General features: G+C 44.5%; 1 protein-coding gene across 2 annotated transcripts in view; it reads right to left on the bottom strand.

Annotated features, from left to right (window-relative positions):
- The window catches only part of SMAD7 (SMAD family member 7), a 109,572-nt gene that overhangs the window by 8,300 nt on the left and 73,311 nt on the right, over positions 1–27,961 (bottom strand). The window lies entirely within an intron of this gene.

Below are 27,961 nucleotides of genomic sequence, written 5' to 3'. Positions count from 1 at the left end.
ATGAATGAGGCAGGTGACAAGCTACTGTTTGCCCATTTGTGCTGCATTCAATCTGTAGCAGAGTCTTATTAGTTCTGAGATTGCCAGCATCAAGGGTAAAAAACCCCACTTCCTCACCTTTGCAACCCATTGGACAGACATACCCAAGCACGCACAACAATCTTAAGATGGGCTGCATGCCTTTAAACATTTTTTAAAATGTTTATTAATTTAAATCTTCACCATTTTACTTAAACAGAAAAGAACATCCATTAAAAAGAGTTGTGAAACTGCTCTGCAGATGAGATGGAGCAGTGACGTCACAAGTGCTCGCCAGTCAGTGCTCTGCATAGCCACCTTTTAAAATGGAAAGAAAGATTTCCTCTTGAAGCCAATCCTGGACAGGAAATTGTTCTTGTACATACAACAGGAGTTGTACACTTCCACAGTGGCGTATTCAAACAATGTGCGTCCACAGCAGCCTTGAGATTATCAAGACCAGTTAAGAGTCCCAAAACTGTGATTAAGTGTCCTAACCTAAGATGTCAATATGCGCCCCAGGCTTACTTCTGCACTCACTGCAAGAGGTTAAAGAATACGCATTCACAATATTAAGAGACTGAAAACAAATGGAAGAAATAGAGAAAAATTAATTTTTCTAGAAGTTACCAACAGAGTAAAAACATATATAATTTCTGTGGGTCCACTGTATCTATAGCTAGCCATAAAAGTATAAAACTCTATGATAATAAAGGTATCTCGGAGAGTACAGATACTCCATCCTGGTGTGTTTTGGACTACAACTCCCATCAGTCCTAGCCAGCATGGCTAATTGTTGGGGCTGATGGGTGTTGTAGTACGAAGCATCTGGAAGACACTAGGTCTGGAGAAGGCTGAGGTTGTACTGCATCCCTGAATTTACTCCCCTGTAGCTGTAGTAAAGAATTCACCAAGAACAGATTCAAAGGGATTTCTGGTTGCAGTTAATTATTAATATAATTGTAGATAGATTTTGAAATGCTAATATATGCCTCCAGAGACCCCACTCCCAAGTTAATTTAAAAAAAAAAAATAGTTAGAGGTACACAGAACAGTTCTGGATCCAGTTTTGGGCTCAGCACATTAAGCAAAAAGTTGGTGAGCAAATGGAAGTCAAGGGAAAGTGTGAATAGAGATGAGAAAAAGCTGAAGTAATGCTTAGCCCACAGAGGCAATGTCTAGGAATCTCTTAGTAAATATAGTATTGCAGATGCACCTAGATAACATAATGCAAACTAAGAATAAAAGGACAAGGCTTACGTTATCAGGAACGCTACACAGCCAAGCTGGCTTAAAGGGAATGAACGGATGGAAATAACTTCCGAGCCACTTTTACTCCCCTAACCAAGTGTTCCTTCTGCAACAGAGAGCTGGACAAAGGCATCCCTCCAGTAACTAGTACAAGAGAGATTCACAAAATCGTGAATAAACACAGGATGTGCAACCACAAGGCTAGCTATCCCAGCAACAGACACTAAAACTGTTTAGATTCAGGTAGGTAGCCGTGTTGGTCTGACACAGTCAAAATATATATATCAAAAGAGAGACCCAACTAAGTTTGTTCTTGGTATAAGCTTTTGTGTGCATGCACACTTCTTCAGATGCACGAAAGCTTATACCAAGAACAAACTTAGTTGGTCTCTAAGGTGCTACTGGACAATTATTATTTTTAAATACAGTATCTTAAAACTTTTTAGACACCAAAGCTGTTATTGGACTACAACTCCCATCATCCCTAGCTAGCAGGACCAATGGGCAGGAGAGCTGGGAACTGTAGTCCAAAAACAGTCGGGAGTCCCAAGTTTGGGCAGCGCTGCACTAAAATATTGGGTCTGGTTCTACTGCGCCTCAGACACGCAAAAGGCAGCAAAATGTCTCAGGGCTGCCCAAGTTCTCCCCAAGGCTCAGTGCAACATAAGGGAGAGGCTCTGCTATCCCACCAGACACCTGAAGTCAGTCCTTGCAATTCCCAAGGAAGAAAAGATGGCGTGCTGGTAACTGCATTTGTGGATCCTTGCATCACGTTCGCATGTAAATTGCAAGCTCGTTTCATACAGTTCAATATAATCACATTTCCCTGTTGCATTCGCCATTCTATCCGGCTCCTAGGTATGCCAACAGAGAACAGAACAATATATGCCCCCAGGAGATCAAGTTCTTCAGTTTAGAAGGGCCTGTGTATTAAACTAATGCCACCATCAGTGACAAGTTCAGGACATTTCCCAGCTGCCGTCCATCTTACTCCTCACAGCCTGCTGAGATGAAATATTGCCACTGTTTGGAACCACTGCTGAGCATAAAGCAAGGAGGGCCACCAAAGAACCGCTGTTCATTCACTTTCTTGTGGACCACATAGCCCTGATTCTTTTTCAAAATGCTGTACAGTACTAGAATCCCTGTGGTCCACCATATGTTCTAAGTCTAGGTTTACTAAGCAAAGAATCTCTTAACAGTTATTGAATAACTAAGCTAGAGTATAACTTGCACACTCTTCTAAGAGTCGTTCCACGTAAGAAATGCCTTCTAGGATTGACCATGGACCATCTGAATACAGTGGTACCTCGGGTTATGTACTTAATTTATTCCGGAGGTCAGTTCTTAACCTGAAACTGTTCTTAACCTGAAGCACCACTTTAGCTAATGGGGCTTCCCGCTGCTGCTGCGCCATTACCACACAATTTCTGTTCTCCTGCTGAAGCAAAGTTCTTAACCCGAGGTAATATTTCTGGGTTAGTGGAGTCTGTAACCTGAAGCGTATGTAACCCGAGGTACCACTGTACTACCACTGATTGTACAAAACTGCTGGATCTCTAGGCTGCAAAGACCCAACCTGGCAGTGATGTTACAAATATTTAAGGGAGTTCTCTATCTGTGGATTATTGACAAAGTGGAACGCACTGTGGTCTAAACCACAGAGCCTATGGCTTGCCAATCAGAAGGTCGGCGGTTCGAATCCCCGCGACGGGGTGAGTTCCCGTTGCTCGGTCCCTGCTCCTGCCAACCCAGCAGTTTGAAAGCACGTCAAAGTGCAAGTAGATATATAGGTACCACTCTGGCGGGAAGGTAAACTGCATTTCCGTGCACTGCTCTGGTTCAACAGAAGCAGTTTAGTCATGCTGGCCACATGACCCGGAAGCTCCCTTGGCCAGTAAAGCGAGATGAGCGCTGCAACCCCAGAGTCGCCTGTGACTGCACCTAATGGTCAGGGGTCGCTTTACCTTTACCTACTGACAAAGCACACCATCTCTTTAGGAGCCATTATAGTCCATAGCGTCAATGGGTGCCTATGGGGCCTTTAATCCCCAGAACAGAGCATGAATTTGTGTCTGTGGCTAATTAGGCAGTTATTACTCTATGTAACCCTACAAGCTAAAGCATATCAAAGTTTCTGAAAATGATCCCCATCCTTTTTAAGTTTCTGCTGATGTAATGTTCATTCTCTCTTCTTCAGACCATGCTTGGACACACCATCAAATGGAATAAAGGTATTCCATATATAACAATGGAAATGTGTGTCAGAATTTGGCTTCTGGAGGGAGTGAGACTCTACTTACTTAGAGCAAGTTCCAAGTTGTTAATTCATAGCATTTTAGCATTGGAAGGGACCCCGCAAGGTCATCCATTCCAGCCCCCTCGCTCAATGCGGGCTCTACAAAGCAGGATGTAATTGCAGCAACATTGATAGATGGCCTACTCTCTGCTTAAATATTTCCAGTGAAGGAGATACCATTACCTCCCAAGAGGGCCAGTTCCACTATCAAACAGCCTTTCTTGCTCAGAAGTGTCTCCTGTTTCACTGAAACATCCCTCCCTACAATTTCTCTGTAGAGAGCAGTTTGGGAACATGCATGCACACCTGTTTAACGACTTCCATTCCCCCAAGCCACCCAGATTAGTAGTATTATTTATTACACTCCTACACCCCCTTAATTTCCAAGGATCTCGAGGTGGTGTACATAATTCTCCGCCTCCCCATTTTGTCCTCACAATCCCATGATCTCCTGACCACCTGAATGGATGGTGCATTCAAGTTAGTGGTTTACGTAACTCCAAAAATGTGTGATTTATGAACCTCCAGGCTAAATATGGACTTCTAAGTCATGCAAGGTACTTGAAACCACCATCCTCTCTTATCCCTGGGTGGGGGCTGCCACTTGAAACTTGTGAATGACATTCCACTTGATGGATCTCAACCTCCTACTTGACATGACGCAATGTTTCACATGAAAGTGTGTGTTCTCCCACACCGTATTCAACCCACTTTAGGGGGGGGGTGTCGCCCTAGATAATTCTCAAGTAGCCCACCCACCACCCAAAATAATCAGCTTTGAGGAATAATGTCTAAGTGGTGCTCTCCTCCGATCTCTCCTGCCCAGCTGAAGAATAATGAAAGTTAAGCTTTGTCTATGAAAATGAGTGTGCATGTGTTGCATTTAGACATTGCATCAGTGTCAGATGCATCCATGTGCAGCACAATGGAAGCGCATGCAATGTAGAAAACGCCAAGTTAGATGCACCAATGACCTGACTGCTTCACCACACCTTAAAGGTACCCATACTGATGAATGTGTGAATGGTGCCATGGGCTGCCCGCCCCGCCCCAAATTTGTGTGTCCTATCATTAGAGAGGGATCGTAGAGTAGAAAGACCTACATTTCCTAGCATTTTAAAAGGGGTCTTTGGAAAGCAAACATACATTGATTCATAAATGCTTCATTAGTCACTGCCGCTGTCTAATTATGACAAGTAATCAATTACGATTGCTACGAAACGATCCAAAGAGGAAGAAGACGAAAGATGGAGCGGTGCCGGGGGCGGGGGGATTCCTTTTTAAAGCCTAATTGTATTTTCTTTTAAAAGCCAGCAGGCAGAAGCCACCGAGTCCTCGAATGAGTATGCTTTATTGCTAGGGGAAGACACACACACACACACACACACACACACACACACACACGCCAAGGAGGCTTGGCCTGGCTGTCTCTGGTGGTTAGACTAAAGCCAGCTGACTCCATCCTCCTCTGTCCCAGTCAACAGGCCTCATCAGCCATGCAAATTATAGAGTTCTGTGGTGTCTGAAGGCAGAGTTTCTACTTAGCGCAGAAGAAAAAGGAGTCTTAGAAGGGCGGGGATCGAGAAACTCAGCCAAATCCATTCATAATATTTACAGTAAATGGCCCTCTTTGCTGTTGTTTGGTATGAAGCCCAGCCTAATTATTTTTGAAGTTTTAATTTCAAAAACCTTATTTCCTCCTTGGTGTCTCTTCTCTCCTTCTACTTAAATATCCCCCAAAGCTCTCTTCTTGTTTTTTTTTCCCCTTCCCCTCCCTCTCTGGCTCCAGAAGGGAGTCATTATTGTTAAAAAATCTCAACTGCATTTTTGGAGAGAGCGCACTGGTTTTGTTTATCCTCACAGCAACCCTGTGAGGTAGGCTAGGCTGACCCAGAGAGTGGAGAGGCAGGAGAAGCACAACATACTATTCAGTCTCATCGTACTGGCCCAAAATGTCCTGCCTTTGCACCCTGTGCTGTAGCAAAACTGCTGTGAAACCTCTGGCCTTACGGGTCAAGCTCTCATCATCCTTGACCAATGGCCATGTTGGCTTAGACTGGTCATGCTCAGGATCTGTCAGTATACATGATACCTTAACCAAACGAGAGTCCAGCAAGCATAAAGACCGCCTAGGTGCTAGTAAGAACCAATGTGTAACCCCAATCCCCGTATAAAAGGACTTCCGCACCTATTTCAAAACAGCTCCACAAATTAATGATAACCCTCTCCAGTGCCAGCGTCGAGGCAGATTCTCCTGTATAAATCCAAGTATCTTCTGTGTTGATCGAAAAATAGGGTGCTTTTCATTCAAAACTTGTGTTCTATAAACAACAGCGGGAGTATTAAACCAAATTTGTATTCTCCCCCCACCCTATAGTAGAATAGTCTTCTCTCTCATTCACAAAAAACTTAAAATATGTGTCATCTCCTTTTTCACACGGAGAGCCAATTCACGTCCTACACTGGATGGGTTATGGCAGCGATGGCCAAACTTGGCCCTCCAGCTGTTTTGGGGACTACAGTTCCCATCATCCCTGACCACTGGTCCTGTTAGCTAGGGATAATGGGAGTCGTAGTCCCAAAACAGTTTGGCCATCACTGGGTTCTGGGGAAGTCTATTTTTTGTGTCACCGGTGTGGCATCTGAACCAAAAAAATTCCCTGGAATATCTACATCTGATTTCACTGAAACTGACTGCCCACCTGGGGTGGTTTTTTCTTTTTTGCATGTGATAGGTTGTTAAATTTCATTGTTTTTCCCCCCTTCCGGCACAGCTATGCTAAGAAACTTTGCAAATTCCAAAAAAACAACAACAGCATCATTAAATATAAGCCAGTACTGTACAGTACAGTATACCAATTTGACACTAAACACTCTAGCAGCATTTGGAGTTTTTGCCTTTTTTCGTCTTCTGCTGAATGCCTGGTTACATTCCGTGCAAATCCACTATACTTTCTGCAAATCTACTAATGGGAGAGAGAGGAAGAAAGAGAGGAGGCAGAAAAAAGGAACCCCTTCTCAGTGGCAACACACGGATCAAATGTTCTCAGCCTCCAAAAAGCGAAACTTAAGGCATCTCTCTTTTTTTAGCCAAAAGGCTAAAGCAGTTATTTTCCTAGAGAGTGAAAGAAAATGTTCCTTAAGCATAAACATAAGCAGCAAATATATATATAGGAGTTTGGAAACAAAAAGTTCTTTTCATGCTCCCTCCGTTCTCATTCGGCCCAGATCTCGCCCCCCCTAATAACAATTATGAAAACTGTTTAGATGGGGGGAGAGGTTTGGCATGTTGAACGTTTACTGCATTCCAGCCAATAAATTCCATTCCCGGATCCGATGGAAGAAAAGCGCCAGCCTTCCTCCTTCCCCCTTTTCGCTTCTTCCTCTCCCTCCTCCTCCCCCTGGCTTTCATTCCCTTCCTTCTGCCTTTCTTTACAACCTAATACCCTGTCGACTCAGGGCCAGGGCCTACTTAGGGGGGAAAACAACACAGAGCGCCAGTCTGGAGACAGCATGCAGACTGGAAAAGTTAATCATTACTTCTGTCTGCCTTCATAATCTAATCACTTCTGTGCCTAAGCGCAGGCAACAAAAGCTCTCTCTCTCTTTCACAGAGCCAACTCTACAAAACCATTGCCTAGCAGTCCTGCCTCTCTCTCTCTCCCTCCCTGCCCCCAACTCTCCAGATAGAAACCCAAGTGACCCCCAAAGTCAAGAATGAAAGCTAATAGCCAAAAGCAACAGAGAAGGCTATTTAGACTAGCTCCGCATGCTGCTTATCTGGACACACACCCTGCAAAAAAATAAAAATAAAGCCCTCTCCTTTCGCCCGGCCACCCACCTCCTCTGTCTCCTACCTTTCTTGGATAATTAATAGCACTTAACAATTAAGATAGTACATTACGTTGATGAAGCTAATCAATCTTCCCAACATTCCTGGGAAGCAGAGAGGGGGAATTCCTTTCTTTAAAATAAGAAACAACCTTCAGTTTTAAAAGTTAAGAGGGAGTTTGCGTGCGTAGCAGCAATTCACTGGGTGAACTAGCAGGGGAGCAGGAAACTTTAAAAAGAGTCTGCAGAAGCAACAGAGTCTCTTGCTCCTTGTGCACTTGCTTGAACTGCTGCTGCTGGAGCTGTTTCGTCCCCTGACCTAGTTTGCCACGCCAGGCTAGACTAGGAGAGAGGGAGGGAGGGAGAACGATCAGGAACTGCTGTCCCTACAAAGCGGGTTAAACCCCCAGCAGTCTGAGCTACAGTGACAAAGTCAGGTTCTGTCTAGACTGCAGTATCTGTACTATATTCAGGTCAAGTTGCCACTAAGGCCTTTTCTTACTGGCTTGGTTGCTTACAGAAATGTGCTTGCAAGCATAGGATAGCCAGCATCAAACCTGTGTAACAACAACAACAACAACAACTATTTATTTATACCCCACCCATCTGGCTGGGCTTCCCTGGGCGGCTTCCAACAAAAATATTAAAATGCAGTAATGCATCAAACATTAAAAGCTTCCCTAAAGAGGGCTGCCTTCAGATGTCTTCTAAAAGTCTGGTAGTTGTTCTTCTCTTTGACATCTGGTGGGAGGGCGTTCCACAGGGCGGGTGCCACTACCGAGAAGGCCCTCTGCCTGTTTCCCTGTAACTTGGCTTCTCGCAGTGAGGGAACCGCCAGAAGGCTCTCGGCACTGGACCTCAGTGTCCAGGCAGAACGATGGGGGTGGGGAGGTGTTCCTTCAGGTATAGTGGGCCAAGGCCGTTTAGGGCTTTAAAGGTCAGCACCAACACTTTGAATTGTGCTTGGAAATAGCGACATTTCTTATCCTCCATTTCCCATCAGCGAACTAGCTATGTAGACTTTCCATACAGGCGGCATGCCCAAGGAAGCAAACAATACAAAATCCGAAAGGCAATTTTCAAAATCAATCAAATATACACACACACACACAATGCAGGCACAATGGCAGACAAAATACAGTAGAACGGAGCTGGAAGAGGTACATAAAAGGGATGCCAGGGACTTTTGGGTTAAGTGAGAGAGAAAATATGGCAATCTGGAGGAGACACTTGGCAGTGGAATTGTGGTGGGGATGGAACAGGTTGGAAAAATTACATGGACTCAAATGTTTTCCAGTGAAGCAAATGGGCACATGGTTTATGACCAAGCAGTTCCTTGCACAATGGATAATTAGCCAAGGGAATTCATTGCCACAGGATACTGAGATGGGATCTTACATAAAATGTTTTTTTAAAAAAAGTGATACGGAAGATAGGCCTGTTGATTGGTCCTGATCATGGTTTTCAGAAACGCATGCTCTTATGTTCAGAGATGGCATGCTTCAAACTACCAGAGCATAAAACAGAACCACAGACTACCTGTGAGCTTTCCTGGAGCATCTAGCTAGTTACCTTGACATCATTTGTCTTCTTGCGACCAAGTGAATTCTGGCACCTCTGCTCTTTGTACCAACCGCCAATGTGGTTCACACAGATCAGAGAGTTTACTCAAAGCTGCTTTCCATCTAACAATAATACTTAACAATAATATTTCTCTTTGAAATGGTCAAAACACTTCACATGTGTTACCTACTTGTGATCCTGACAACAACCCGGTCAGGTGAGTCTTATTAACCACCATTTTGCCAATGGCCTGACCACTCTATCTATTAAAAATAACAAGCAGTATGGGACTTATTTTTTATAGGGCTTACTTCTGAATAGACAAGTATACTTGCAGCATAAACATCCAGGAATTTCGATGTGCAATCTTTCACAGGCATGCTCATCAGCACCAAACTAACAGCAGGTGAAAAAGGCTCTGTATAATGAAGTCCACTAATGTTTCAAAGTGAGAGACGACGTTTACCCCATTAGGGTGTAAAGAAACAAACATGAACAACTGTGGGACCTCTATGCTTTTTGATTTAAGCATGTGCTGTTCTGCAAAAAGGCTAAAAGCCTCAGCCTGGTTTTCAAATGAATGCAAGTGACCATCTGAGCTCTGATGACATAGATCTAAGTTACTTTCCCAAAGCTATCATCACTTACAGACCATTCGCACTTTAGGAAGCAAGCACATCTACTCCCTTATATATGGTGGAATCTGCAAAGAGTCAATGAGAACGCCCAATGTATGTCTAAAAGTATACAAACTTATACCTTCCCTTCACACCTTTTGCCTTTTCAGAAACCAGTGTCCACTCCTGGTGGCAAATGTACCTGACTGGATTTGTGCACCATGGTTAACTGTGAGCGCCCAGATGGCTCCCACTTCCCTCAGCACCAGTAGGAGCAAAAAAAAACAAAACCCACAACTCCTGGTTTAGTGTTACACCTGAAACCCAGGATTGTGGTTTGTTTCGCTCCAAACAAACCATGATGTAGAGCCAAGGTCTGTTCTTTGCTTACCAACAGTGATCTGTTTGGACTGCAGCAAACCACAACCCTGGTTTGGATGTAATGTTAAGCCAGAGATCATGGTTTGCCACTTCTGCTTGAGCTGGGGGGGAAAGTGATGAAGGAATGATCTCAGTGCTCACAGTAACCTGTAAACTATTCTATGATCACTGCAAATCAGCCCTTAGTTGATTCGTGATTTCGAAGGTGGTGCTGAAGTCATCAAACATACCCATCAAACAAACCAGCACAACACAACACTTTTTCTAATTGAAATCAACAACAGAATGAGACAATTTCCAAAGCACACAAGACCAAAGCAATTTTCTAACTCTGCGGTGTGTTTGGTTATGGGTGCAAACCTAATGAATGGAAGAACTTTTAAGAATACCCATGCTGACTAATGGTTCCTTTATCTCTCCATTCTGTCTTTTGATAGTTACCAGCCAGGTATCACAGATGCTCACGAGCAGGACATGACTGCAACATCTATATCCCCAGTTTTCAGATCATCTACCTTCAGGAAACCCTTTCTGCACAATCTTTTCTGCCATGGAACCCCACACTGCCAAAGGATTCTAGAAAGATACAGATTTCTGATTATATCACAAGCTTTTCATGTGGATTTTGTAGTTTACTTTTGTTGTTTGTGCCAAGATTGTATGTTAAACTCATAAACATTATATATAATTAGAACTAGACCAATGGCTTGAGTTTTAGCATGCCAATAGCAACAGGTTCATAAGGGGTTGGGGCTAGTGGCTCTATTTACTGCTTGTGGCTGTCAAGCTACATCAGTCTGATCTAGACACTCATACAGCAGTTTGTTGTAAGAATCAATGGGAATTTTATTGTGCAATCTTTGAATGATGGTTTGTTTTATTGGAGTTATATGGACTACTTATGTACCATTTGTCAACATACCCCTTTTTTAATCTGCCTATGATGCTCTGTGCTGTGACCTATGGTCAAAGCAATAAATTACTTACAGAAATAAATAAAAAATGTGTTTTAAGCAAAAAACTTGTCTGTTACCACTTAACTGTCCAATTGGAGAAGAACCCTTAATATGTTTCCAAGAAACCCTGGGATTCTCTGCAACACGGTTTGGAAACTGGCGATCTCGTTTCTTACTCACCTGAGTAAGTATTAGTTCATCACAGCTATCCTTTATATTCAACCCTAACCCTCAGTGTGGTAATAATGCTCTGGAACTCCTGGTATCTATGAATTAAGTCCGCCCAAGCTCTCATTACAAGTGATACGGCCTGGGGCAAACTTTAGAAGCAACAAAGTGAAAGCTCTTTAGACATTCCCAGCTTTGGTTAGTCAGGCATAAATAAAGAGTTGCTTCAGAAGTTAATGAACTTCTGTCCAACTATGAATGCATAAGTCACGGTGTGTCTTTCGAAGGGAGGGTGCTAAGCTACCCAGACAAGAGTGTCCACTGAACGCTGGCATCACACTCCCTTTGAAAAGATAAAACTTGATTTAAACTTTCTCTAGGCAACAACACGGCACTGTAAATAACATCTACTAACAAAGAAAATTGCTACATCCCAAGGCTGCTTATCAGATATATTTCTCATATGCATATACATTACACGCATTCACATCTTGTTTACAGGTATACTCTACCTCTTTACTGAAGCTGAATGAAATTCCCTGAGTCAGCAACTAGAACCCATAAAATACTTATTGCTCTCCCATCCGCAGGCAGTGATGTGTGGAGTGGGAAAATGGAGAATTTTCTGATTCATAAGTCTATTAGTAGTGAAAGGATGCAAACTGCAAATATGTAATATTAGGCAAGCTTTGTAGCTCAACTTTTTTTAGCTTTGTTTACTGAATATAAGCAAAATAAGCTTATAGGCTAAATTATAGCGCTCTCTAAAGTATCACACACACACCCAATTTAAACGGAACATTTTCATTACTCTTAAATTTCATAGGAAATTTTTCCAATTCCATTTTTTCCCAGAAAACCAACACCACTGCCTGAAGGAACTGTGATCCACACATAAGGAGTCATGGCTGTTAGGTCAACATCGGTGGGCCTTCAGCTAAGAAAGAACCTACAGAGAACAATGAAGCTATCTTGGGGTTCAAAGTATCTATCAGCCACAGTTGATTTAACAGAAAGAAGGGGAAGCCTCCATTGAAGAAAAAAAAAAAAATACCAAAGAAATCTGGACTCCTCCCGGTAACCCTGAAATGAAGACCCTCACAAAAGGCAAGGCAATCCTGTTACAGGCCACAAGATCTAACACAGTACAAGAAAACATACATGTGTTTCTCCTTCAGTTCCATTTAAAACAAAAACAAAAAACCTCAGCACCTTGTAAAATCCAAAACCAAAGGAGAGTTGGGTCTGGGTCCTTTGCATCTCTGTTGAAGGCAAGAAGCAACAACAATGGACGGGGGGGGTGAAAAAAAGAAAAGTATTATGTAGTGTCAGAATAGGTAAAAGTTCCCTTGGGTCTGCAGAGAGCAAGGTGTTACTCTGGCTACATAAGCAATAGCACGCATACCACCACAGACCTTATTCGTGTTTTTTGGTAGTGAATAAACCGATGACAAACCTAGACAGCATCTTAAAAGCAGAGAGGTTTCCCCAGTAGTGATGTATGGAAGTGAGAGCTGGACCACAAAGAAGGTTGATTGCCAAGGAATTGATGGTTTTGAATTGTGGTGCTGGAGGAGACTCTTGAGAGTCCCATGGACTGCAAGAAGAGTAAACCTCGCCATTCTGAAGGAAATCAGCCCTGAGTGCTCACTGGAAGGACAGATCGTGAAGCTGAGGCTCCAATACTTTGGCCACCTCATGAGAAGAGAAGACTCCCTGGAAAAGAACCTGATGTTGGGAAAGATGGAGGGCACAAGGAGAAGGGGACGACAGAGGACAAGATGGTTGGACAGTGTTCTCAACGCTACCAGCATGAGTTTGACCAAACTGCGGGAGGCAGTGGAAGACAGGAGTGGCTGGCGTGCTCTGGTCCATGGGGTCACGAAGAGTCGGAAACGACTAAACAACAACAATTATAATTATTTTAATATTTTGCTTATTATGTTTTGTTTTATGTTACATTAAGTCCACGGCTCCATACAACAACAGCAGTAGCAGCAGGAGCGGTGGTGGTGCCCCTGCTATGTTCCTGGTAAATCCAATTCTTTAAAGGCACAACATTATCACCAGTATGAACTGGACTCTTCCTTTCTGCTAAATTGCCACTGGAGGAGCTGCATAGCAAATGACTACTACTCATGAGAAGCAAGTGGGATTTTCATGCATGCTTTTGAACAGCCATTTCCAACACCAAAGCGCTTCTCCCTCCCACGTAGATTTTAGCAATAAAGGGAGATCAACATTCATTTTCCAGGGGCCCATCATTCATCAGCCAACCACCGAGACATAAAGGCTCCCAAGGACATACCTGAATAATCTATCATCTACAGAGACAAGACTTCCACACACAAATGTGCTGCTTTGGATATGAGCCTTGATTGAGTAAAACTACACATGGGGAAAACTGCAGACACAAACACACGCCAAACAACAAGGAGAGCGTTGACAATGTGTGCATTTTTAATTTAAGAATGATGTTTCAAAATTATGCCAGTGGGAGGGGTGGAGAAGAAAGCTAAAAAGGGCATAAGAAACAAGACAAGCCACCTCCGTCTGCTCAAACCGCCTGCATCATTTTGCTATGGCGTCTTGCTGTGTTTTGACAAGTCACACTCGCTGAAGGATCAGCAAGCCTTTACACACTGACAACTACAACCCCAGGCTCTCGTTGTTATGAAAACAAACTGAAGCCAAAAAGGAAAGGGGGAAAAGCAAGGGGAGACAAGAAGGATGAGGTTACTTAGGCAGCGAAGGAGCTAGCCAGACTTCTGCTTTGTGCTTAGTTCAATAAAGGGAGTTCTATCACCCTAGCCAAGCAAGCTTCCTCTCTCCCTGATGCATGTGAAATTGGGAGGCTAGTCAAATTAGATGCAAACGCCAGGCTCACGCCCAGCAATTTGTAATCATGACAAGTCTACTTCTATCACTGTCTCAATCTGCTGCATATAGAGGCAATAAGATTTGCCGTCGGTTGGGACCAATGTACAGGGAAAGCAAGCTCTTCTGCCCGTGATGCTAGCTCTGGAAAGGACACAGATTGCAAAGAATGAAAGAAGGAGGAATGACAGACACAGGCATGGACTGTCCACTGTTGTACAGGCAACAGCATAGAACCCAGGATAGTGAGGATTTAAGGTCAAAAACCCACCATCCCAGTGACTCCATGCCTTCTTCCTCAAGTTTGCTTATGGGCTTCTGCCAATCTGATGTATCCAGAAATGGATAACTTGTCTTTGCAATGAAGGCCACACAGGAATCACATCCATGCGTCAAATGGTCTGAGCTAACCTTCATGCAGTGATTGCAAGAGAGATTCAACTAAGTTTCACGAACAAGGCACAGGCCAAACCTACTGTTGAAGGACATATTGTTTAGTCAATTGACCAGGGTTTTTATTCTGAAATGGTCTGCCTCAAATGGGTTTTAGCACCTGGAAAAATGTTTATATTTAGACTTTAGAGTCATTAATATGTTGAGGGTCAACAGGCATCTGATTTCCCATATGCTGGCAGGGATTGCTACGTTATCTCCATAATGGTCAGCTTGTGAACTTGCAGGTTCATCTGAGTTGCCACTGTTGGGGAGAGAGTATTGGGCTAAATGTGGTTTGTCTAAGCCAGAAGGACATTTGCTTGTGATCTTATCACCAGATTCCTAACCAATTAAGATAGCTTGGGGCTTATTTGTTGCTGTTCCCGTTGCATTTCCTGAGCAATCACATTTTCGGGCCTCTCTCTGTAACCAAAACTTATCTCAAAAGATAACACAAACCGCAGCAGAAGGCTAGGGTTTTTGGAGGCTAACAAAGACCCATAGACAAGGCTAAATGCTTTCTGATTTAACTTGTATCTCTATTCACACCAACATAAAAGGATCCTACCAAAAACAAAAGGGGGAAAAGATATCAGATCAAGGTCAGGGCTTTAAAGGCTGGAGCTAGGATACCATTAGCCCCTTAGGAAGGCGACTGCATGATAATTGGCCTGAAAGGGTCTTTTCCCACCCTCTTCCCCTTCCTTCCCCTTTAAAGAAAGGGTTTAATTGTGCCAGTTCTTTACAGACAGTCAAGCCAGATTCACCAAGGCAGCTATAAAAGTTACTTCCTTTTTTGTTCTTGCTAATGCACAGGGAGATACTGAAGAGGCTTTCAAAGGGATTCCTGAAAAAAGGGCTGGTGGCTTAATGTTTTTAAAGGCACATGAACATACTCAGTAGCATGGAAGGGGAGCGAGAGAGAGACCAAACACGCAAAAAAATAAATAAAAATCCCCTCTGCGTAGCAAGGTTAAAAGGGTAAAGGAGGGCTGAACGAAATTTTATGAAGTCTTCCTCCCCCCCCTTCTCTTCTGTGCTCCTTCACCACCCCAAGTTGAAACCTAGATAATGACACTGGGTGGAGACCAAATTTTAATCCTCAGCAGCCAAACCAAAATTAGCTTCCCAGCCAAAAACGCTCTCTTTGCCTCGCCTTCTGGGGAAGGAAACCAAGGGGAAAATCATGAAAAGATTCCTCAGTAAACTGAGACAGGAGGCGGCAAAGCAATGTTCAAGTAAAGGTGACCCTGCTATTAAAATATTTTTTCAGATAATAAAAATAAAAATCAAGCGCTTAGACAGTCTCTCTTTGGAAATCAGGTCCTGCAAGAGCATGTGATTACTAGGAAGGGGTGTGTGTGTGTGTGTGTGTGTGTGTGTGTGTGTGTGTGACAGCCTTCTTATGGCTCCCTGTCTTTTTCTCCTCTTTCACTAATTACTAACTACATTTTCCTTCCTTTTGTCCTTTCATTCTGCTTTTTAAAAGAAAACTTTTCTCATGAAGCAATGATGCAATATCCTATCGTGTTTCAATGTTTCCTGTTAAGAACAGGGTGAAAGTTACCATTACGGGTTTTAAAAATACTACCTGCTATCAACACATGCCGTCTCTCCCCCCCCCAAAAAAAACCACCTCAGGCACTGTGTCATTCCCCCCCCCCCAAGGATGCAGAAAACTGGCTCTATGGTCTTGAAAGCTGAATGGTTTTCTATCCGTTTGTGAACACAAGAACTTATCAAGCCAAGGGGGGTAATTTTTTAAAGAGCCCAGGCTTAAAAAGAGGACTCCCAATTTCACCATTCCACAGCTCCATTCACTCACCCTGCCTTGGTTCACCCTGCGAGTCTTTCACACGCTATTTGGGCCCACCCATGTATGAATGGGGTCAATGCCTTTTCTGCCCCTTCTCCAGTCCAGGAATAAAGCCATCAGTTTTTCCATATTCCAGTCCCCTTTCCCCAGTCTGCATGCTACAGTGGTACCTCAGGTTACGGACGCTTCAGGTTACAGACTCCGCTAACCCAGAAATAGTACCTCGGGTTAAGAACTTTGCTTCAGGATGAGAACAGAAATCGCGCGGCTTCTGGGTTTCTGGGGGTTTTCCTGTTGTTATGCTGTCTCTCACAGCTACAATAAACCTACCATTAAAATTATGGACCGGTCATTACTTCGTCAGAGAGCAAACGGGCAAATTTAGCAGGGGATCAAATACTTTCCCCCCTCACTGTACATGTTGAAGGGGGAGAAAGAACATACATGAAGTCCCAGGTAGCTTATGAGTTGCCTTGAGCGAAACTATTGAAATATGGTTGGTGTAAAATCTGCATTAGGTGGCCCTATGTGATGCGGGAGGCTTAAATATGGAATAAATTATTGTTGGTAGAGGCAGTGAAAGGACATGAGGCCTACCTGAAAAGAGCCGACCCTCCCCGAGTTGGGCTTGGACATTCCTTGCTAATGCAACTAGGCACAAGTAAGAATGATGATGGGGAAATCCCAATAAAGAAACCTTAATGAGCATTTTCTTGCAGAAAGTCCTTGTGCTTCTGAAGACACGGTAGCTCCGTGTGATTAAATTACCTAGCTGTTCCCTCCAGCTTATCAGCAAAACAGAATAAAATAAAATGAAGTATATATCCAAGGTTGTAAAGTTTGTTAAAACAGCTAATTACAAACTCAGGGGCCAGAGATCAAGCACTTTCAGTTCCCACCGTTCTGACAGCACCCAGCCCATGTTCCTTCTCACAGATACTCAGTTCCTGAACAGCAGAAGACCATCTCCCGGTTAAACCTTAAAACAAACTCTGCAGAAAACAGTAAAAAGGTAAAGGTAAAGGGACCCCTGACCATGAGGTCCAGTCGTGGCCAACTCTGGTGTTGCAGCGCTCATCTCTCTTTACTGGCCGAGGGAGCTGGCGTACAGCTTCCGAGTCATGTGGCCAGCATGACGAAGCCGCTTCTGGCGAACCAGAGCAGCACACGGAAACGCTGTTTACCTTCCTGCTGGAGGAAGGCACCGGCCGGTACCTATTTATCTACTTGCACTTTGACGTGCTTTCGAACTGCTAGGTTGGCAGGAGCAGGGACTGAGCAACGGGAGCTCACCCCGTCGCGGGGATTCGAACCGCTGACCTTCTGATCGGCAAGTCCTAGGCTCTGTGGTTTAACCCACAGTGCCACCCACGTCCAGAAAACAGTAGCATGCCCAAAAAAACCCTCCAAACCAAAATAATAAGGTAAAAACGAACGTTGCTTTCTTTTGTGTGGTATGGACTGAACTAAGTCCATGGAACTGTGCTTCATATCACTTAGCTGAAAACAAGCTGGAGGGGAAACTGCTTTGTGACACTAGGAGGAGAGCCAGGTTGCTAGGTATGGGTCATTCAATCCTGCTCCGAAAGATGGTCCTCTCTGGCAGTGACCTCCGACTGGCCCTGTTGTCGTCTTCTTTTACACGGCTCCCTCGGAGGCCGCTGCGCCAGACGCCACCAGTAGGAATTTCACTTTCATCTTTGCGAAACCGCACTGTCTGATAAGGCAGCAGCCGAGGCCCAAATATTTGGGCGAAACAATTGAGAGAGGTCAGGTGCCTGCATCGCTTCAAAACCACCCGGCAAAGTAGCTGAGGAGATGGGCTGCCGCAGATAGCACAAAAGCAGATAACCCCAGAGTAACCTTAGTTAATAGCCAAACAGCGGGCAACCAAGGAGCATGTTGCAGCCTCCTCGCCGAGCAAACACAGGAATGGGAAGTACGTGCTGGAAGGAACAGCCAGGGGTGCCTACCTGAGGTATTACCCCAAAGGAGCAGCCAGCCACCTTTGCCAAGAAATCCCTATCAGTTTTCTGAGTCTTGGATCAGCAGCTGCGTGAGAGGCTGGGTTTACACAGCAAATGTGACTCTCTCCTCCACAGCAAATACTACACCTCCCATGGTTTCTGTGACCGCCGAAAACCCCGCGTGCGGTTAGCTACACCCTTGGAAGTGCTGCCCTTTTGTTCACGCGGTAGTATTACAAACGACTGTTATTAAACAACCCGCCGCGGCAATTTTGCTTATCGTTCCAACAGCAAAACACATGGAACGAGGACATGGGAGAAATGGTGAGGAAGTTTAATGGATGGGGTGAGAAACGAAACACAAACCTCACGTTGTCCATGCATTCACTCTTTTACCAAGGGAAGTGGAATGTCTTTGCTGCGCCCGCTTTTCAAGCTTTGCGTTTCTTTTCTTAACCTTACGCTACACCTTCATTCCATCATGGAAGCTAAGGCAGAGAGCCATTGGTTTCCAGGTGGTCTCCCATCCCTACAGTGGCCAGACTCAAAGCGGCTTGGCTTTGGAAAGGGCATGATGGCCTCGTGTGCCTTTTGACCATTCCCCCCCCCCGAGCCCAAAGAATAACCTAAATAAAGTACAATGAAAACAAAGGCCATGACTCTCAAAGGGGGTGCATGGAGCCACTGACTGAAACAGAAGGAAACAGCGAAGAGTGTGTAAAATAGGCCTGAAGCCACTTGAAGAGGTGTGGATGTGGCAGAAGGTCACAGGCCTCCTCCAGTCTCTCTCAAGCCTTTTCTGCATTCATCAGTCACAATACAGTCATACCTCATGTTACGTTTGCTTCCTATTACATTTTTTCAGGTTGCGTCCTGTGGCGACCCAGAAGTACCGGAAAGGGTTACTTCTGGGTTTTGCTGCTCGTGCATGCGCACAAGCGCCAAATTGCGCCTCACAGCTGCGCAGATACGACACTTCAGGTTGCGCGCTTTTCATGTTGCGAATGGCCCTCCCGTTCGCAACCAGAGGTACCACTGTACAGTTAAGTTGCAACCATTTTACCTGAGGTAAAGCTAGCTGTGTGTGAGCTCTTAGGTCTGGGTCAAGTCCCCCTGACTTTCGAGGGAATAGCAGTTCAGATCTCTACCGGGGTGCCTTTTACCCCTTCCTTCCTCCACTCACATTATGCAACATGCGTTAAGAGGCAGCCCATCCAGTTTGTCTGGGGAAAGTGGAGGCCGTCTCCTTGGAGCACCCAAAATCACACATTAATGTCATGAGTAGTTTAAGAATGTGTCAGACACCCACCCTTATACGTTGTAAAGGCAGCCACTACACAGGTAAGCGTCCGAACCGCGTCTTAAATAATCTATCGCCATAAACAGGGTCCTGGGGAATGCGAAATGCCATTTGAGGTGTTGTGCAGACAGAAGGATTTCCTAACGTGGAGACTTCTTTTAGCTCCCTCATGCAAACTCTCTGGCTGTTCGCTCCAACCGCACCTATTTAAAGTTGCCCATCTGGCTCAATTGCCAACTCTTACATGCAGAAGTAAACCGTCTCACGTGATGAAGCCTTCACCACTTCCTCTGGGCAAATTTTATTTAGCAGGCAGATACATAAATAAAGCCAGGCTCGCGCCATTAGGGTTAGACTAGACTTTTAAAAGTGTGCTTTTGTATATTTGTTGGGACTTCATCTCCTTCCCCCCATTATTATTATTTTTTTAAAGGGCTCAGAAAGCCATGCAAACACTTAAACATTATTGGGGGGGGGGGCGGACTGTTGAGGGAATGTAGCAGACTGGAAAGGGAAGAAAAAGAAACCCCCTATATTAGAAAAACACTCACAAAAATTACATGGTTTTTTTATAATAAGAACTGTCTGATAAACAACATGCTTTCCTTCTCACTGCAACCAACTTTTTTTTTTAAAGGCCCAAGGAATGTTGACTTTTGGCTGCAATCCAGCTATACTTAGTTGTGTGACCAAGTCCCAGAGACAGCAAAGAGACTTAGTTGTGACTTTAACTTCCATTGCTGTCTACTTTAGAGTAAGCAGAGAATCACAGAGCTGGATCAATGCAGGAAAATGCATCTGTCCCATACGGGGATCAAACCTGCAACCTGGGCATTATCACCACCCTGCTCTAACCAACTGAGCTGCGCACATGCATATACAGAACAGGAGGGTTGCATCCGGACTCCCTCGCATTTTGTAGGCTTCTGAAATGTTGCTTCTCCTTCCTATGGAAGTAAAAGCCCAGAGGACAGAGAGAAAGCGGGAGGGAGGGGGGCATTGGAGCTAGAATAGAGCGTCAGAGGCCAAAAACTACACGGGACGCGGTGCCAAGAGTGAGTCTCCTCGGTTTGCTACATACTGCTCTGGTCAGATGATGTGCGAGGAGAGCTGCAATGCTTCTGTGCTAGTCTGGCAGGCAGCCTGTTTCACTTCAAAGACTCCATTGCTGTCATCTTAGCATTAACCCCTGATAACCTTGTCCTTTCGCACAGACAGACCTGAGTTTTTAGGTAAGCCATTTAATAAGGCGTAAGTACAAGCTAATGCTCTGTAAAACCCGCCTCTTTTTTTAAAATCCAGCAAGAAGAAAACAGGCTGCACAGGACCACATCTGAAACCATATATGGAGAAATATATGAATTTATGTTGGGTGCGGAGGGGATTTAAATAAATGATGTACAGTCATAACTCGGGTTAGAGCCGCTTCAGGTTGTGTTTTTTTTGGGTTACAGACCGCTGAAACCTGGAAGTACTGGAATGGGTTACTTCCGGGTTTTGGCAGTTGGGCATGCGCAGAAGCGCTAAATCGTGCTTTGCGCATGCGCAGAAGCGCCGTATCACAACCCGTGCATGCGCAGACGCAGGTTGCGAACACTGCAGGTTGCGAACATGCATCCCACACAGATCATGTTCGCAACCCAAGCATCCACTGTATATGGGGTTGCTTTTTTGATGTGTTTTTTTTTTTAAGCACTACCAATTGTTTAGATTGAAGGTATGTAGCCACTAGTGGTTTTACAGAGAAACGTCTCACTTTAAGATTGTAAGAGGAATGCTGAAGTGTAAACAATTGCATTTCTTCTGCAGCTATAAATTTGATATTAAAGGGGCGGGGACTGGAATGTAATTGGGATTTGTATGAATAAAATTATCCTGCCCATCCTAGTATTATTTGCCCTCAATAACACCATGCACAATTTCAAACTGTTGGGTAGTCAGATGCAGAACAGAACAAGACTCTTGCATCAAAGAGGGGATTTCCACAGGTATGCGCTTTGCGAGTGTCGCTTTCTAAATTTCCCCCTTGACAGGAGACCGGCTCTCTTTATCACCTAACATGTAGGGAAACGGAAGAGAAGATAAATTTGGCCACTAACAAAACCAGGTTCTGCCATTGTGAAGGGTTTCTAGGTTATTTTCTTTTTACGTTCCGCCTCTCCATAACTGACACAGATACCAGTGAGGATCAAAAGGCATAGTGAAACATACCAGGGCCGTTTGCTATTTCACAATGAAATGGCCACCAGCTTTTCCTTCGGAGCTTTTCGTAGTAAAAAGGTGAACTGAAGTAGAATTGAACATATGTGTTAAATAACACGAGGCCTGTTCTCATGTGTGGGGTGCATTTGACTGTCACACCTCTTCATGTTATGGCTAGTTTACTTGCACAATCTAATATCTGCCTTAAAACGGAAATAGAAACAGTATGACTGTTTGAGACCAAAGCTTCCGTTGACACAAACAGGTGCAAACTTTCAAGATACATAGAGCTGAGCCCAAACTGCAGTTTTCATAGTGCTTAAAAAAGAACAACCCCCAAACACCTCTTTTTAGTGATTTTCTTCTTCTTTCTCATTCTCACTGTTTGGTTATTCATTTCCATTGAACTCACTCACCCCTCACTCTCAATCGCCCTCAGGTGACATCATCTCCCTGTTCATAACAGGATCACTTTTGGGGTAGGATCACCCATGTGACTAATCCAGTAAACTGCAACAAACCTCTGAACCTGCCAGCACCTTTTGCCCCTCTTTACCAAAAGGTAGATTAGTTGCTACCTCCTCCCTCCGTCCCTAACTCGCCTCCCACTTCCTCTCTCACATTACATCGGGTTAAATGCAACATATAACTTAGAACTTCTGCTGCCGTTCAAAATATGCAGCCGTATCTACCCAGAAAACGTCTCCAGCCAAGGTGAAGGTGCTGGCCTAAGCTCAAAACAAGAGCTTGGCATTCAATTGAGATTTTGGTGGACTATCTCACTTTAAAAACAGACAAATACCCTCACACGAAACAGGCAGCTTGCCCGTCAAAACTTATTCCAAAAGTAACCTGTATCCTCCTATTGATACAGAAATGGAAATGGATCACTTCTGTTTGCAGGCTGGGACCAGAGACCTTCAGTTACCAGATGTCCGGCTTCTTTGACCACTCCCACCATGTGTCTCCCTAGGTTTGTCCTACCCAAAGTTTATTTACTGCAAAAGAAACTAATGGGCAGGAGAGTCACAAAGCGAGATGGACAAAAAACCTATGCAGAAGGTGGGGGAAAGAGAAAACCAGGGAGTGGTGGTGGTTTTTTTGCCTCAGGAGAGGAGGATTAACTGAGAGGCAAGTTGGGGAGGGCGGAAATCGATCCAAGCCACATGTTTACTCCTAAGTTTCCCTGTTCAGGTTTTAACCTTTGGGAAGATCCTCCTTTAAGGGGGGGGGGGGACGTTCCTAAAAAAACATAGTTAAACTAGGTCCCAGAAAATTTGGCCAACCTACCTAGTTTCTTTCCCTCCCTACAACGGCCCGGCCTTCTCATCCTTTTTTTCCTCCAAACGCCACACATAACATGAAAGGGCAGCGCAGAGTGAATTAAAGGTCACTTCTGGTGGAACCAGTTCCTTTGTGAAGACCCCCACAGGATTAAGTTTTCAAATCCAGAATATGAATATATATATATATTTCTGTCTCCCTCTCTCTCTCTTTTTCTTCCTTTGCCAAAAGAATCAAGTCACTGGCTCCAGGCTCCCAGGCATCCTCCCACCCTGAACTGAGCCTCATTCATTAGCTGGAACCGCCGCAGCTCAGTCCAAGCCAGGAAGAAAAACAGCAAACACAGCAAGTGAAAGAGAGAGTCAGATTGGTTATTTTCGAGGGGGAAACACTTTGGGCAGCGGCGTCTGTCTCTCTCCATCCCCACCCTGCTTTTCTCGCTCTCTCCCATGAATTTCTCTCATCCTTCCATGATGGTCACCCTCCCACATCCTCTGGGCAGCGTTCCCCCCACACCTTCGCCATTCATCAGGGAGAGTAGTTTTAGCCACATGAAACAGAACTGCAGGAGTATTTGTAGCTCTGAAAGGCATCCCTTAAAGGAAAACAGCCAGGCCCTTCTTGCATTCTTCAGGCAAAAGCTAGGCATACATACATATGTGTATGTAAAATGCACAGTTTGCCTTCCAATTGTTTTAAGATGCTCTCCTTGAAGCAAAACACCCAGCAGCACCTTCTCAACATAATTATTTTTTTTGGGGTGGGGATGGGAATTCTGGCAACTCCTGGGGGAGAGGGAGAGCTGGCTAAAAAAATGTTTAATCGTCTCCTAAAAAACAGTGTAGAGTGCACTTCGGGAACAGACACCATGCATGCCCTACTGCAAAGCCAGAATCATTTCCATGTTGGATGTGGAAGAGGACTCTGGGGCCATGTTTTTAGGAAAATGGTGTGCCCATGGGCAGAATAATAATAATAATGGTTTATTATCTATACCCCGCCCATCTGGCTGGTTTTCCCCAGCCACTCTGCATTGCAAGCGTCCACAAAATAGTTGCTTTGGCAATACAATTTCAATAATCGCGCCCCGGATTAGCCTCATTGGTTCATTGATTTCAACAGTTTCACATGACACTCACAAGATGGAACTGCCAAAAGTGAGGCTAATGTCCCTTTCCCCATGTTCTTCCTCCATCCCCACCACAACTACAAGGGGGTTTGCAGAATGGCCCCTCCCTCACATCCTTACTGCTGCCCCTGAATTTCTGAAGCAAGGAACTTCCTTCTTTGCTAACAGAATCAAGTCACTGGCTCCCTGGAATATTTAACGCCCCAGGAGATTAAAGTTCTAGATCATGTAGGGAGTAGAAAAATCTGCAGGTGGAAAGCCACAGAAGTGGGGCAGGACTACACATGGGAGATTACATTACGGGTGATGCCTAAAGAGGTCTGTCGTGTGCATCACTGGAAAACATTCTGGGAAGGTAGGACTAAGTAAAGAAACAAAAACAAGAACGACATTGCTAGATCAGATCCATCTGTTCCCAACATTCTGCCATCAGCATTGGTAAGGCCTCTGAAAAGTTCACAAGCAAGGTATGAAGCCAACAGCTGCACTTCTGATGTGCAGAGATACACTCTCGCTGAACCATTTAGTTCATACAGCTAATAGCTACAGAGAATCCTGTTCTTCGTGAACTTGTCAAATGCTTTTTTTTTTTTTGCAAGCCTTCCAAGCTAGTGGCCATTGCTGCAAATGAATGCCATAAGTTCCCATAATGAATTCCGTAAGTTAACCATGTGCTCTATATACTGCCGTTTCTGCACCTAAGAAAGGACTTGCTTTCGTCTGCCCTGACTGAACCTATTCCATTCACCATAATGCTCAATGTTGAATTCAGATCATCTTAGATGTACACCTTTTAAAGGCACGTGAAGCTGCTCAAGAAAAGCTGAAGGCTTGTCCGTGCTGGGACAATACTTGTCATCTTACCATTTGAAAGGTTAAGTCACATAGCAGCGAAAGATTCTGTAGATGGGTCACTATATATATCTCATGGTGCCAAGGTGACGGATTAGAATAAAAAACGGGAGGTAGGTTTGTGTATACGTATGAGAGAAAAAGAGGGGGTACGTAGACATGGTCTGTGTGCGAAAGAGACAGAAAGCCTATGTGATGTGTGTGTAAGAATTTGAAAGAGAGAGAGAAAGTCATGGCAGGTAGGTTTGTTTGGTTTGTGTGTTGAGCACAACAGAGCTCCTTTGGGAGGAAGGAGGACATACATTTAATAACAAATAAGCAAACAATCAGATGACTCTGACAACCCATTTCGTAATTGTTTGGGATAAAGTGAGAAGGCAACTGGCCTAGCTCATTCATGGAAGGCAATAGGAAAAAGGAAGAATATGTGTGCTTTTCAGCGAACCAAACGCTCCTTAAACCTAGAGAAGTTATTACTACTGCAGATAAACGTAAAGTACCCTAAATGCCCCTGATAATAGCTGACGAAAAGCCCTGTTCAAATACGCTCTCTAGCAACACATCTCAACAGTGCAAAGGGAAGAGAAAGTTAGCTTTGATGAGCTGCTCCAACCCCTGGGCCCCAATCCAAAGTTAAGCACTTTTAAACCTTAATATTTGCAATGGGTGGGAGTCAAGCATGTGCTAAAATTTCCTGACTGGACTTTTAAAACGCTTAGCTATGCCTAGATAGTGTTTTCCCCTTTTTGCCTTTTTGACTGCAGTCACCTCCTCCCCCTAGGGAATTTTCAGAGGCACACTTCGAGATTTCCAGTGGATTTAGTAGAAAATCAGGCAAAATTCAGAACAAATGCTCCTTCATGCAGCAGGTATTCAGCTTCTACTTCAGAGCTCGCCATTTCCTTTGTGACTTAAGCACTCCCTTCCCCTCCTCATTAAACTGTAAATATCTACAAAATGTGCAGTTAAAAAACACACACACACACACACATTTTTTATTTTATTTTTTTACAGATTCCCTTTTTAGAGTGGGAACTTGGCTCTCTGGCATGCTAAAAAAACTCATAAGTCGCCAACACCCACCCACCCCAAAATTATAGAGGGATAAGATCTATTTCAATGAGGCTTCGAGTGCGGAAGACGGCAACTGGAAACCTCACTGAAAGCACCAGTTTTCCACTTTTTCCCCTGCATTACCTAGTGAGCCCCACTAAGAAAGCATTCCACCACCAGGCAGGCGATGTTATTTCCTGCGGCCCCATACCCTCCCCCCCCACTTTCCCTCCCCTTCAGCAGCAGACTAGACAGACCAAGATGTTATCAATGCGCAAACGCTTTCAAAAAGAGTCTCCCTTTAAAAGCTAGTACTTCCTTTGCTTATTTCATGTGGTATCCTGAGAAACTAAACCGCACCCCCCTCGCGTACTCACGCATGTTTTTCTGTTTCTTTGAAACCACCTAGCATCCTTATTGTCTTGTACTGATTCTTTCTTTCTTCTCGTTTTGCCCCCCCCCCCACCCCTACAGATGATGTTCAGCTTTTTGCAGAAGGAGGCCCTGCTGAAAAACTAGAACCACAAGTTGCTCTCTTTTTTTCAAGGAAGGAAAAAACAAAGGCTAACCTGCAAGTGCCCCCACTTCTCTCTCTTTTCCCTCTCCTCCTGCTCATTTGATTAATTCTCATTAGGGCCCTTTGAACAAACAGAATACTCCCCTCTCAAATGACATACAGGCAGGGTATGTATTACGCTAAAAGGAAAGCAAACAAGTCTCACTTAAATATAGCCATGCTGCTTGCAATTCCTGGGGAGAAAGGCACACGCACCATATGCACACTCACCACCAGATAGCCGACATATTTCTGACATTCCGGTCTAGGGCTAATGAGCGGAGGGGCAGAGCCATTCCACAAACCATAAATCAAGCCGGGACTCCTTGGCCAAGGAATATTTGTCTTCCAAAAGGTTCACAAGCCCAGACAGGTATTTTGGGGGCATTAGCAAAAACACACACACAAAAATTGGGGGCATCTCAAGGAACAGAACTACACAAGCAGCAAAAAAAAGAAGCACAAGACAGCTTTGAAAGAAGCCGGTCTGAGAAAAATCAAGGTTCAAGCTCCCGGAGCTTAAGCTCAGAATTGCGGCCATAAACATTACAGGCAAGTTAGAAGTCAAAGGGATCTTTGAGGGACAACAGCTCTCCAAACCAGGTGCCTCATAATGCTCTTTTAACAAGTCTTTTTGCAAGAGACCCAGCCATTCCCATTCCCTAGAGTTCTGGGCCACCAAAATGTCTGACAGCCCAACCAGAATCACCGAAATGCCAGCCCAAACTTGCAACCTTTGGTGGGGGGGGGGGAGGGAGCAGGAGCCTGCTCTGGCACACCCATGCAGTGGACAGTATATAATTTAACTCTCGGTGCATAAATCACATAGTCAGACAATGCCCTCAGCTAACTGCTGTGTTGCAGCTGCCAGCCTAGCAGCAGTCTTTGTCTAGGATCACAACCAGCTCTTTTAACGACGGGGGTTGACGGCGAGGTTGTTGGGCCAGGAAGATAATGCGAGGGAAAGGTGGCTGGTGTTGTCAGCGCAGCCAGGAAATACTCTGCCCTGGGACTATTCAACACCAAGTGTCAAATGCTACAGCATCACACAAAACTGTTGCACGGTGCCAAATCAAGAAGAGATGCTCCCCACTGCGGGAGTATCTTGCATGTAAAGGCACTATGGTTATCAAGTTGCCAGCTACCATCAGCAAAGACCTACACACTGAATAATTGCTGGTTCAAAAGTATAAAGGAAGCTGCCATACACAGAGTCAGACCACTGGTCCATCAAGCTCCGTTCACAGAGTGACAGCAGCTCTGCAGAGCAGTGTTTCCAGCTGTTTGTGGACTACAGTCCCCACCACCCTTGACCATTGGTCCTGCTAGTTAGGGGTGATGGGAACTGTAGTCCACAAACACCTGGAGACCAAAAAAATGGGAAACCCTGCTTTAGGGTTTTAGCA

Source organism: Podarcis melisellensis (assembly GCF_964234715.1).
Source record: "Podarcis melisellensis genome assembly, chromosome: 11".
Lineage (NCBI taxonomy): Eukaryota > Metazoa > Chordata > Lepidosauria > Squamata > Lacertidae > Podarcis > Podarcis melisellensis.
Note: the sequence above shows the minus strand (reverse complement) of the source record. Positions and strands in the feature narration are given on the sequence as shown.